This window comes from Oryctolagus cuniculus, chromosome 12 (genome assembly GCF_964237555.1).
Source record: "Oryctolagus cuniculus chromosome 12, mOryCun1.1, whole genome shotgun sequence".
NCBI lineage: Eukaryota > Metazoa > Chordata > Mammalia > Lagomorpha > Leporidae > Oryctolagus > Oryctolagus cuniculus.
The window spans coordinates 105,803,701-105,818,049 of NC_091443.1; positions in this window are offsets into that span (position 1 = coordinate 105,803,701).

A 14,349-nucleotide genomic window follows, 5' to 3' on the forward strand; every position below is an offset into this window, starting at 1 on the left:
CTCCCTGGGCCAGGCCTGTCCCGGGGGCGGGGTGGGGGTGCCGGTGGGGCACCCAGGACGAAGGGAGGTTTAATCTGAGGTGCTGTTTGCCTCCAACCTGAGCCTGGGCAGGGAGGAGGAAGCAGGCTGAGCTCCCACAGGGCCAGGGCGTCCTGCACAGCCGGCCATCTCCACGTGGCCGCCCCAGCCGGGCACTGCGGCCCTGCCCCACCCCTCCCGCACCACTGAAGGGAGCTTCAGTCATCACACCATCCTCCTGGCCCTTTTTTTTTTTAAAGATGTATTTTATTTATTTGAAAGTCAGAGTTACAGAGAGAGAGGTCTTCCATCCGCTGGTTCACTCCCCAAATGGCTGCAACAGCCAGAGCTGGGCCAAGCTGAAGCCAGGCGACACAGTCTCCACTAGGCTTATCAAAACATCTGTTTTATACCGCTTTTATGAGACTGATTTATTTGTTTGGAAGGCAGAGTGACAGAGTAGGCACCCATCTACCGGTCCACTCCTCCAGGGTCCTCAACAGCTGGGGCTGGGTCGGGCCAAAGCCGGGAGCCCAGAACTCCCTCCTGGGCTCCCCTGTGGGTGTCGGGGAGCCAGTGCCTGGCCCGTCACCTGCTGCCGCTCCAGTGCATTGGCAGGAAGCTGGATCAGAAGCAGGGTGGCCAGGACTCGGGCGAGGCACTCCAGGATGCGATCCGGGCATCCCAACAGTGGCTCACCACACTGCACCCACAGCATACTTCTTGGTGTGATAAAAGTCCCATCAGTGCTGGCCCAGGAGCCCCACTACACAGCATCAGGCCATGGAGGCCCCTGACACCACTGTTGCTCTCCCCTACCCCCACCCTGCCTGGAAGCAGTGGGCACGGCGGTGGAGGAATAAGCCGACCCTGTCTGCAAATTGGGTGATGATGGGGCCACCAGTGCCCAAAGACATCGACAGGGAGACAGCTGACGACAGAGGCTAGGGTGTGGCTGCTCAGAGACAGACACGCAGAATTCAAAACCTCAGCAGAACGCAGGAGGGAAATGTTTTAAACAATAGCAACAAAACCACAAACGGGGCTGTTGCTGTAGCACAGCGGATTAAAGCCCTGGCCCGCAGCACCGGCATCCCACATGGGTGCCGGTTCAAGTCCCAGCTGCTCCACTTCCGATCCAGCTCCTTGCTAATGCGCCTGGGAAAGCAGTGGAAGGTGGCCCAAGTGCTCGGGCCCCTGCACCCACGTGGGAGACCTGGAAGAAGCTCCTGGCTCCTGGTTTCGGATCAGCTCAGCTTCGGTCACTGCAGCCATTTGGGGAGTGAACCAGCGGATGGAAGATCTCCCTCTGTATGTGTGTGTGTGTGTGTGTGTGTGTGTGTGTCTACCTCTCTCTGTAGCTCTGTCTTTCAAATAAGTAACATAACTTTAAAAAAAAAAAAAAGGCAGCTAAGAGTGAGTGCCAAAAACATTCCCGTACGAAGAACGTGGATAAATTACTAAACACACAAGGGGGAGACGGCGGCTCTCAGCAGTGGGGGCTGTGTCACATTAGGAACTGAAGCTAGGAACAGGTAGGCTGCATGCCCAAAGAGAAGGAATCGGAAAAGCTGGCTTCACGGGTGCTCAGTGTGCGTGTGCTGCAATACTGCGCCCTGAGCCGCCTGTGGGGCTGGGGGTCTGAGGGCCCCTCAGACCAGGCAGGATGCCCTTCATAAGCAGGCCGCCAGCTGTGGCTGGAAAGCTGTCTCCGGACCGGCTGGCATCTCCCCCACTAACAGCCTCTGACGGCGCCTGCAGGGCGGGTGCAGCCTTTCACCCAGAGCCGGCAGAGGAGGGCGCTAGCCCTAAGGGGGAGAGTCGGGCTGCCTCCAGGAGCCCCCTGCTAGCTCCATGAGTCCCAAGCCCATCAACATACAGTACGTGAAGCCCCCGTGCAGTGGGCACCCCCAGAGAATGCCTTCAAAACCCGGGGCCCTTCCTCAAAGCCAGCGTCCCGTTCAGGCACCCCGCCTGCTCTCTCTCAGACAAGACGCTTTTCTGTCCAAATAAAAGTCTCTGCCTCTTTGCAAACTGTTTCCTGGCTTTTTATTTCTTTACTGAACTGAGGGAAAGAACCCGCGGAACTCGCTCCTACAACCGCCCTGCCCTCCATGACTGGTAACAACTACAAGTATTCCATGTTAATCAAAAATCTCTAAGAAGCCGTGCAGCAGTTTTAGCTGTTGCCTTGGACGCCAGCATCCCATATCAGAGCGCCGGTTCCAGTCCCGGCCTCTCCACTTCACATACAGGTCATTTTGTGGTGAGAATATTTAAAATCTCTGTTGGAGCAACGTTGAACTATACAACACCTGAATATCAACCGTGGTTGCTGTGCCAAGCAATAGATCACTAAATTTATTCTTCCTGTCTCACTGAAACTTTGTACCCTTTGCCCAACGCCTCCTCACTGCTCCTCTCTTTGCATTGCTTTATTTTTGATAGGCAGAAAGGGAAAGAAGATCTCCCGTCCACTGGTTCACTCCCCAGATGCCTGCAACAGCCAGAGCTGGGCCAGGGCCGAAGCCAGGGGCCTGGAAGGCACAGGCGAGTGGCAGGAACCTCACAGCTGCCTGCCAGCGCCTGCATGAGCAGGAGGCTGGAGTCAGGAGCGGAGCCAGGACTCGAACCCAGGCCCGCTGCTGTGCGATGCGGGTGTGCTAGCCAGCAGCTTAACCACCAGGCTATGCACCCACGCCTTTTCTCTTGTCAAGGTCTCCTTCCCACACCCGTCCCAAACCCCAGGGAGTCACCACGGACTCTCTGCTTCTGCGAGATCCATCTTCTTTATCCCTTGATTCCACATCGAAGAGAGATGGTGCAGCAACTGGGTCTCTGAGCTCTGGGCCGGGCTAATCTCTCTCTCTCTCTCTCTCTCTCTCTCTCTCTCTCTCTCTTTTTTTCTTTTGCTTTTTTTGACAGGCAGAGTGGACAATGAGAGAGAGAGACAGAGAGAAAGGTCTTCCTTTGCCTTTGGTTCACCCACCCAGTGGCCGCTGCGGCCGGCGCACCACGCTGATCCAATGGCAGGAGCCAGGTGCTTCTCCTGGTCTCCCATGGGGTGCAGGGCCCAAGCACGTGGGCCATCCTCCACTGCACTCCCGGGCCACAGCAGAGAGCTGGCCTGGAAGAGGGACAACTGGGACAGATTCCGGAGCCCCGACCGGGACTAGAACCCGGGGTGCCGGCGCTGCAGGCGGAGGATTAGCCTAGTGAGACACGGCGCCAGCCGCTAATTTCTCTTAATAGGATCGGAGACCCAATTGTGCACATCTTGCTTAGGTGTGGAATCTAGGAAAAAACCTAGGATCCATGGTGCTGCCAGTGACAGTGTCCCCTTCTGTCCCGGGGCTCAGCTGGGACCCCCATCTAAACAGACACAAGACAGCCTGAGGCTATGTGGGCAGGGGGCCTGGTGGAGAACAGCCACCCCGGGTGGGGGGGACACGGAGGGAGGGCTTCCACAGCTGGTTAGGAAAACTAAGTCTCGGGGCTGGCACTGTGGCACAGCAGGCTAAGTCCCTGCCTGGGACGCCGGCGTCCCATATGGAGCACCAGTTCAAGTCCAAGCTGTTCCCCTTCCAATGCAGCTTCCTGCTAACACACTGTGGGGGGGACAGCAGAAATGGGCAAAGCGCTTGGGCCCCTGCACCCACATGGGAGACCCAGATGGAGTTCCAGGCTCCTGGCTTCAGCCTGGCCTAGCCCCAGACATTGCAGCCACTTGAGGGAGTGACCCAGTAGATGCAAGATGCCTCTCTTGGGGCTGGCGCCATGGCCTTAGCAGGTAAAGCCACCACCTGCAGTGCCAGCATCCCCTATGGGTGCCAGTTCCCCTGGCTCCTGGCTTTGGATCAGTGCAGCTCAGATAACTGGGGAGAGATCCAGCAGATGGAAGACCTCTCTCTGTGTAACTCTGACTTTCAAATAAATAAATAAATCTTAAAAAAAAAAAAATAGATACCTTCCCCCTCTATCTCTCCCCGCCCCCCACTCCCACCTTTCAAATAAATAAATCAATCTTTAAAAAACAATACCGGGCTGGTGCTGTGGTGTAGCAGGTAAAGCCACAGCCTGCAGGGCTGGCATCCCACATGGGCACTGGTTCAAGTCCCAGCTGCTCCACTTCTTATCCAGCTCCCTGCTACTGCCCTAGGAAAAATCAGTGGAAGACAGCCCAAGTGTTTGGGCCCCTGCACCCATGTGGGGGACCTGGAAGAGCTGCTTGCTCCTGACGTCAATCTGGTCCAACCCTGGCCATTGCCACGGCCATCTGGGGAGTGAACCAGCAGAGGGAAGACGCCCCTCTTTCTCTCTGTGTGTCTTTCTCTCTGTAACTCTTTCAAATACATTAATCCTTTTTTAAGAAAAAGTTGTCAGAATCAAAATGGTGTCGCTTGTGTCCACCCTAACAGAAAATATAAGCAATTAAAGCGGAGGGGAGGGGAAGGCCGGGGTCGTATGCAGGGATGCCTGGTGGCAGCCAACTCCGGAGACTCCACCAGGACCTCCCGGCCTCACCCTAAAGTCCCGCAGCAAGGACACACACCTGCCCGCACCTGCACCTGCGGTTCAACCTCTGGCTAACGTCACCCAGGTTTTCCGTCACTGTCTCAGGGGATCTGATGCGTCTGCCTCGTCTGGCCCACAGGGCATCACAGCCCGGGCATCCGCACCGCACAGCTCCCAGCTACATGCTACATTCTCTGGACAGCCTCTCGCCGGTCGTTCTTTATAGACTGGCGGGGTATGAAGGAGATTGCTGGGTTGCCGTGTGGAGTTGATCAAGGACTGCTCCTCAGGGCAGGTGTCCTGGTGCCTGGGAAAGCAGTGGGGATGGCCCGAGGGCTCGGCCCCGCACCCACGTGGGAGACCTGGATGGGGCTCCCGGCTTCAGCCTGGCCCAGCCCCGGATGCTGTGGCCACTTGGCTCTGGAGGGAACAAGTGAAGGGAAAATAGCTTGCTCTCCCACTCGCTGTCTCTACAAGTAAATAAATTTTTAAAAACAGACAAGGACTGATTCTCCCTGGATCCTGGCATGGGTGCAGGGGGCCCTGAAACAGGTGCATGGTGGGAAAGAACCTTAGAAGGGGAAGGAAGAGACCCTGGAGGAGGTGACCCAAGTTTGAGCTCTGAGGGTTCGTGAGGGCCAGGTGCCCACACTGGGTGGGGCTGAGAAGCCCCTCAGGACTTAGGAATCCTGGAGCTGTCCTGGTTTGAGGACAGGTGAAGGCCAAGAGCAGGTGGCTTTAGGACATCACAGTGGGATGCCCCCTCACCCTGGGCAAGTGTCCCCGGAGTGGCTGCAGCCAAGAGCTGTGGGAAAACCCTTACAATGGTGACACCTTGTGGCCACATCAATTACTGCACACATCTGATTTTCCCGTCTCCCCAGGACAGGTCCCAGGCATCTTGGGGCAGTAACCAGAGCAGTAGTCAGGAGGGAGGCTTAGGGAGGCGAAGGCTTGAGCGACCGTCAAGCTGGTGACACAGACGGCACCGGGAACTCCAGGGCCCAGCATCCTCCCAGAATGGGCTCCAGGACCAGAGGCAGAGGATGGTTTAGCCCCGGGATGGAAGCGCCGGGCCCTGGTCCATGTGCCGAGCAGGGGGGAAAGCGCACCAGGACTCCTGCATAGGCCCTGGTGACCTCAGCTCTGCCCCTGGTCACTTCACACCGCGGTCATGCTGAATTGTCCCTGTCTTCCACACAACACCATCCGAGCAAGCCCCTCCCAGGAGCGGGAGTCACAGGCCAGGCTCAGCTGCCTTCTCTGTCTCTCCTTCTCCCCTCCCCCCACACACAGACACATAGACACACACATACAAACACATACACATGCATAGACATGCACACAGACACATGCATACACATACACATGCATAGACACACATGTGCAGAGATACACAGGCACATGCAGACACGCAGACATGCATGCACAGAGACACACATGCACACAGAGACACACATGTGCAGAGACAGACACATGCATACACACATACACATGCATAGACATGCAGACACACATGCACACACATGCGCACACACATGTGCACAGACACATGCATGCACACATACACATGCATAGACACGCAGACACACATGCACACACACACACCCGCACACGCTCATTTCCAGGCTGCTCTTCAAAGCGCCTGCTCCTGCCCTTCTGAAACCGCTTCGTGGCTTCACTTCTTCCTCATTTTCAATTCCTGCTCTGCTCATTGTCCCCGGCGATCTAACTGCCGAGATAAAAATACCAGTGCCTGGAAAGACGGTTTTCTCTGCTTTCATTTCCACAACTCTCCCCACCTCAATCTCCCCAGCGGGCAAGGCAGCCCGAGGGCGGGGGTCTCCCCGACACTGTGAGACCCCCGCAGGAACAGCTCCCCTCCCGCCTCGGCCTGCCCTGGCCTGGGTGTGCCCGCTCCGCTCTGGCCCACCACCTCCTCCAGGAAGCTTCCCTGACCTCCCCTCTCAGGCCCTCACTGGACCCCACACAGTGGTAATTTTATATTTTCAGTAGCGGGGGGCATCTTCCTGAGCTCTGTGAAGCAGCCACCCAGAGTCACCGGGGCACACGGGGTGCACATCACGGCTGGAACAGCAGGCGGAGCCCAGAGTTCGAGAACCCCAGAGAAAAAACATGCTTCTATCCTGTTCAAGCGGCTGTCCATTTGAGAGTTTGTAGTCCTCACAAAATGACCTAACTAAACTCAAAGGGTCCTTAAATGTTTCATGTTTCTTTATTTTTAATTTGAAAGGCAGAATCACAGGGGGAGTGAGAGACAGACAGAGGTCTTCCATCTGCTGGTTCACTCCCTAAACGGCTGCAATGGCCCGGGCTGGGCCAGGCCAAAGCCAGGGGCCAGGAGCTTCCTCCAATCTCCCACGTGGGTGCAGGGGCTCAAGCACTTGGCCATCTTCTGCTGTTTCCCAGGTGCACTAGCGGGCAGCAGGATAGGAAGTGGAGCAGCCAGGGCTCGAACCAGTGCTCCTATGAGGTGCCAGTGTCACAGGCAGCACTTTACCGCACTGTGCCACAAAGCCAGCCCCATAGATGGCATTCCCAAATAGCCCCGCAAGCAATGGCTTCTCACGGCCACCAGCCTGCCTGCTCTCTAACCAAACGTTCCCTAATCAAAACAAAGGGGAAACTTTCAGTGGTAGCAACGGCCAGAAAAATAATAAAGGCACCATGCCGAGCACGCAGAAGCGAGGGCTGGAGAAGGCTCAAGGCTCGCAGGCATTCGCAATCCACGCCCCTGGAGGAAGCCGCCTCTGAGGACAGCTGGGGAGCTAGCTCCCTGTCGCTTCTGTGGCCTTCCATCAAAGCTCACCCAAGAACACGCAGAGTGCCCCTGGCGTCCACAGCCCACACACACCCACAGTGTCCGCACCCCACAAGCTCCCCCGAGTGCGTGCCCGTCAGCCCGGCCGGAGCAGCGGCTCTCTTCCCGCCCTGGCTCAGAGAACCGACTGAGTCCTATGGGCAGATCCAGCGGAAGCGCTCTGTTCCCAAGGGCAGCAGTGCTCCACCCCAGCTGGGCCCAGGGGAGGGAACAGGATGCAAGTATTTTTCTTTGGTGAATGAGAGGCCACGCCTACCTCGCAATAACTCCCAGCCTTGGGGATCGTGGGGACCCTGGGAGATCATCATACGGTGGGCCAGCGATTCAAAGCAGACCCCACACCGTTCAGTGTGTCAGCTCTCCCAGCGGGCACCCCAGCCATGTCCGCACTAGCTCACTCCACCACCCCCACAGGCGGCGGCGAGCACAGGACACAGGAAAGCGCGCACAGAGCTGAGTCCAGAGAGTGGGGCAGAAGCGGGACCCAGGGGAGGCAGACCCACACCCCTACATTCAGGGGGACCCATCAGTGTCCCCTCTGTGAAGGAAGAGGCCCAAAAGCAATGAGCCAGGTGCCTAACCTTAGGACGCAGCGCTGTGCAGGGGTGGCAGACTGGACGATTTCTTACAGTGAAGAAAGACTGGAGAGATCAAAGCCCTGGGATATTAAGACAAAGTGCTGTGGGAAAATGCTTCATAATTTGGTGCATTCAATCTGGTACTAGAAAAATCCAATTATCGATCTCAGGAAGCACAGATGTGTTTTTTCTCAATAAGAAGTGTATACATTACCTTTTACCTTTCTCAATTTAGGGACAGACATTTGGTCTGGTGACAAAAACAATGAGTTAAGATGCCCACGAATGAGGCTGGTGCTGTGGCAGGTAAAGCTGCCGCCTGCAGTGCCGGCATCCCTTATGGGCGCCGGTTTCAGTCCCAGCTGCTCCACTTCTGATCCAGCTCTCTGCTATAGCCTGGGAAAGCGGCTGAAGGTGGCCCTGGGCCCCTGCTATACACTCGGGAGACCCGGGAGAAGTTCCTGGCTCCTGGTTTCAGCCTCACCCAGCCTCAATAGTTGCGGCCATCTGGGGAGTGAACCAAAGGATCGAAGATTCTGTCTCTCCTCTTTCAAATATATAAATAAGTCTAAAAAAAAGAGGATGTTCATCACCTGCTGTCGGAGGGTCTGGGTTTCCGGCTTCCTGCTAATCACAATCTGGGACGCAGCAGGTGACAGCTTAGGAGTTGCATCCCTGACATCCACGTGGAGACCCAGATGGACTTCCTGACTCCTGGCCTTGGCCTGACCCTGTCCTGGCTGTTGGTTGGAAGCATATGGAAAGTGAACAGTGGATGCAAGATTTCTTTCTGCATTTCAAGATGGAAAAAAACACTGGGGCCAACCCTGTGGCATAGGTTAAACCTCTGCCTGCAGCACCAGCATCCTGTATGAGCGCCTGTTCAAGTCCCAGCTGCTCCACTCTCTGATCCAGCTCCCTGCCTATAATATGCCTGGGAAAGCAGGGGACAATGGCCCAGTGCTCGGGCCCTGCACCCACATGGGAGACCGGGGATGGAGCTCCTGGTTTGACTTCAGCCTGGCCCAACCTCAATTGAGGCAGTCCTTTGGAGCGAACCAGAAGATGGACAACCTCGCTTGCTCTCGAAATCTGCCTTTCAAATACATAAAATCTAAAAACAAACAAACAAACAAACAAACAAAAAAAAAAAAAAACAAGATTACCAACAAAACTCAACTTTATGCTGTTTTAACAAGGAGCATATATAATAAAGAATGGAGATGTCAAGTATGAAAGACCACCTCAGTGGCCTGTTGCATGTTAGCACCCCAGACAGCTGGCTTCAAGAATGATTTCTCAGGATCCTGCAGGCTTGCTGGCCTCAGCTGGGCAGTCCTGAGTCAGGTGGTGAGAGAAATCCATCACAATTCAAGGGCTTAGCACTTTATCACTTTAGTGTCTTCTAGGGGTCCGGTAGTTGGGATATTCCCACCCCAGTGAATGACGGCTTGCTTCTCGTCTTGTACAACGAATTCAATGCAAATCTGGGGACCCACAGACCACCTCCGAGGCACAGCTCAGACGCATTTCCTGGGCCATCAGAGGCTGCCCATGTTGAGTAAGGCCCAAAGCAGTGGTTCCGAGTTTTCTCCCCAAATATCTCTACATTTAAGTCACTGAGGTCTCAGAAGTTTTATCTGTACAGATTATATGTGAATTAATAGTTAAATTAGAAGTTAAATAGACAGTTAATTATTTAAATTTTCATCTACTTGAAAAGCAGAGGGACAGAGATTTGCTGGTTCGTTCCCCAGATGCCTGCAACAGCCAGGAACCCAGAACTCCATCCAGGCTTCCCACGTACGCGGCAGGGGCCCAAGAAACACTTGCTTCCGGCTATTTGAAAGGCAGACACACAGAGAGGTCTTCCATCCACTTGTTCACTTTCCTCATACCTGAGCCTCCGCAGCTCTCCCAAGCTGCCAGCAGACTCAACCATGGTCCATTCTCCACTGCTTCTCCCTCTCTGCATCTACATCATCTTACAGCTGCCATCCATCAGGCTTGTCACTGCACTCACACCCTTCTCCCACCTTTTTGGAAGATTTTGTGTCTCCCGTTTCAACATGCACATTTCTTCCTATCTTCCAACTTACTTCTTCAGTTGTATCTGCTTAAACCTATTGTGTTCTGATTTTACCTATCCTGTTTTGGCTTTAGAACTCCTTTTTTTTTTAAGCTTTAAGTTTGCTGCCTAATGCCCAATTTCAATTCGTATCTCTGACTATACAGTAAGCACGGTTATTTTCAATTGTCTTACACCACCAGTGACTGATCCACTTTTCCAAAGGACTTATGGCATCTGTTATTCGAGATCTGATCACCTCAAACCAGGTGCTCTTTCCCTCTGCATGTAGTGTATCTCACACACACGGTTATTACTATTTGCTGGACATCATATTTTTAAAATTGAAGGAGTAACTCAAGTTGGTTCATCCTTATTCCTATGGTGTAACGTTTTAAGGGCCTTAACTTTCTGGCAGGCTTCCAATTCCAATCATGTCTTTTAGCCCAAGTGGTTTGTCTAAAAAGCACCAGTTCCCCTCTGACCCTGGTAAAGGCAGCACCAACCATGGGCTGGCACCCCTGGGGTTGTACTCCCCCACATGCTGGCTGGGCGTCCATCTTCACCATCTTCTTGGCTCTCCAACGCCCCCAAGCATGTTTTCAGTATCTTTGCTTACTATCCAGCACCGAGACGACTGGTCTGAACTACCAATTTACAACAGTCTTCTATAAGTACTCAAGACACTTCAGTATCCCGATCGTCCAGATTGACTTCGGGCCAGTCTCGTCTCCTGCTGTCCACGTGAAGCTGACACTGTTTATCTTCCATTTCTTGGTGTTGCGGGTTAGCAACAGTCCTGCATTTGTGTAATGCAGACCCTGGGAGGCGGCAGTAATGGCTCCAGTACTCATGTTTCCAGCTCCAGCTCCAGCCTCCACCCAGCCCTGGCCTTTGTGGGATGAACAAGCAAGTAGGAGACTTGCCTCTCCAGTATGTACACTACTAGAAAATAAAGTCTTCACGTACTGTATTAGAATTCTCCAACTTGCCTTTTCAATATTAGAGAATATTCAGTATTCCCTGACACAAGGGGCACACAGGGGACAGGTATCTGGCATAGCAGTTGTCACATCAGATGCCCACATACCTTAATGGAGTTGCCTCTACTCCCTATTCTAACTTCCAGATAATGTGCACCCTGGGAGGCAGCAGGTGATGGCTCAATTATCTGAGATCTGTGCCACTAGCCTTGGAAAGCTGGATTGCATTCCCAGGCCTTTGGCGTGGCCCAGCCCTGGCTGTTGTGAGCACTGGTGGAGTGCAACAGCAGAGCAGGGCGCTGTGTCCTTAAATAACTGTTCCCAACAGAGGACAATGGGAAAGACAAAGTACTTCATGTGTGATCAGATGGTATGTGTGAGGCTGGGGAACAGGCTGCCTGAACTTGGCTCTGCAACTTCATTTGCTAACTGACCATGGGCAAGTGACTCAACTTGTGTGACCTTCCTTTTTGAAATACACTACAGAAATGGTAACAGCTATCACAAATCGAACTCAAATGGCAGTCAGAGCTGCAGAACACCGTGCTCAGTGAGGCCCGAGGGGAAGGGCCAAGCTGGAGCAGAGGATGCCCATCCTGAGGAACTAATTTCAAAACCAGGCAAAATATCACTACTGATGAATGGGGGACTCTAAAACTGCTAGTGCCCAATGCACTAAGTGTTGGTACACTGATCCTGTCATACGTGATACACACGTCCTAACAAAGCTAAACAGGCACTGTGGCGCAGTGGGTAACGCCTCCGTCTGCAGTGCTGGCATCCAACATGGGCGCTATTTCATGTCCTGGCTGCTCCTCTTCCAATCCAGGTCTCTGCTGTGGCCTGGGAAAGCAGTGGAGGGTGGCCCAAGTGCTTGGGACCCTGCACCCGCGTGGGAGACCTGGAGGAGGATCCTGGTTCCTGGCTTCGGATCGGCACAGCTTCAGCCATTGCGGCCATCTGGAGAGTGAACCATCATACAGAAGACCTCTCTCTCTCTCTGTAACTCTTTCAAATAAATAAATAAATCTTCAAAAAAAAAAAAAAAAAGATCTCTCTGCCTTTCAAGTGAATAAAATCTTTTAAAAAAACAAAGCTAGAGAGCCATTCTATCCTATCCCTAATAACAGAACTAACACCTAAACTTCACAAATCTGTTTCAGTTATTATTTGAAAGGTAGAAATCTTTTATCCACTGGTTCACTTCCCAGTTACTCCCAACAACCACAGCTGAACCAGGTCAAAACAAGATGACAACTACATCCGGGTCTATTGCCAATGTGGGTGACAAGAACCCAAGTACTTGAACCTGTTCCCTCCCAAAGGTACACATGAACCATAAACCATTAAGTAGTATTGGCCAGCACCATGGCAATGGGTTAAGCCATATCTGACAATGCCACCCTCATGTATCGAGTGCTCAATTCCTGGCTGCTCCACTTCCAATCCAGCTGTTAATGCACCTGGGAAAGCAGGTGAAGATGGCCCAAGTACTTGGGCTCCCATCACCCATGTAGACCTACACGGAGCTCCTGGTTCCTGGCTTCAGCATGGGCCGTAACAGCCATTACAGCCATTTGCGGAATGAACCAATGAAGATCTGCCACTGTCTTCCAAACAAAAAAAATTCGCTAATCAAAGTATACTCAAAAATACTCTGCAGATCTAGTATCCAAGAAAGACTTGACTTCTTCAGTTATCATCTATGCTCTCAACACTGCATTTAAAAGTCATGGGGGGAGCCGGCGCCGCGGCTCACTAGGCTAATCCTCCGCCTAGCGGCGCCGGCACACCGGGTTCTAGTCCCGGTCGGGGTGCCGGATTCTGTCCCAGTTGCCCCTCTTCCAGGCCAGCCCTCTGCTGTGGCCAGGGAGTGCAGTGGAGGATGGCCCAGGTGCTTGGGCCCTGCACCCCATGGGAGACCAGGAAAAGCACCTGGCTCCTGGCTCCTGCCATCGGATCAGCGCGGTGCGCCGGCCGCAGTGCGCCAGCCGCGGCGGCCATTGGAGGGTGAACCAACGGCAAAGGAAGACCTTTCTCTCTGTCTCTCTCTCTCACTGTCCACTCTGCCTGTCAAAAAAAAAATAAATAAAAATAAAAAAATAAAAAAATAAAAAAAATAAAAGTCATGGGGGGTGGGGCTAATGAAAATCTTTGATTCATAGCATTGTGAATATGTTAGAATTTCTGGATACAGAATTCTAGGATCACTGTTATAATCCACAAGAATTCTGAGTGGCCCAGGCAGTCTGCAAAGGTTAAAGTTAACTGACAAAGATTTGAAAGTTAGAGAGAGGCAGAGGGGGAGGGAGGAGAGGGAGAGGGAGAACCCTCCCTCGGCTGGTTCACACCCCAAATGACTGCAATGGCCTGAGTTGAGCCAATCCGAAGCCAGGAGCCAAGAGCCTCCTCATGGTCTCCCACGTGGGTGCAGGGGCCCAAGGACTTGGGCCATCTTCTACTGCTTTCCCAGGCCACATCAGAGAGCTGGATCCAGAGAGGAGCAGCTGAGTCTCAAACCAACACCCATATGAGATGGTGGGACTGCAGGTGGCAGCTTTATCTGTTGTGCCACAGCGTTGGGCCCCATATCTGACCTAATATGACAGTACATGGTGTTTTCCAGAGGTGACATGATGTGTGACAATCATTTTGATGGCGAAGAGGTTTAGGTTTTAAGTGTGTTCTCAGTTCCCAAATAGTAAATACACGACAAATTTAAACAAAAGTTCTCTGGAGTCCTTAATTTTTTAGAGTAATATGGAGGGGTGGCCCTTTAGCACTGCATTTAGAGTGCGTACCTGGGTTTCGTTCTTGGCTCTGAGTCCTGACTCTAGCTTTCTGCTAATGCAGACCCTGGGAAACAGTACTGACGGGTCAAGCAGTGGTGTTTCTTGCCACTCACATAAAGATATGAATTAAATTTCTTGCTTTGGGCTTCCATCCAGCCTTGAGAACATCTGGAGTCAATCAACAGGCACTTGCTCTCCCTCAAAGGAAAAACAAAGTATTCTTAAAAGGTTCTAAAATCAGAGTAAGTGGCTGCTCTTAAAGGAAACTGTTTGCTGTCAAATTGAGATTTATTCACACAGACTTTTTAAAAATGATTACAACCATTACTTAATAAAAATGCATCTACTAGGGCCAAGAAAACTCAGGCATTCTAAAACAAAAAAACAACCAGCATTGTGGCATGCTGGGTAAAGCCACCACCTCCAATACCAGCATCCCATATGGGCTCCAGTTCGATTCCTGGCTGCTCCATTTCTGATCCAACTCCCTGCAGATGCACCTGAGAAAACAACAGAAGGCAGCCGAAATCCTTTGGCCCCTGCACCCACATGG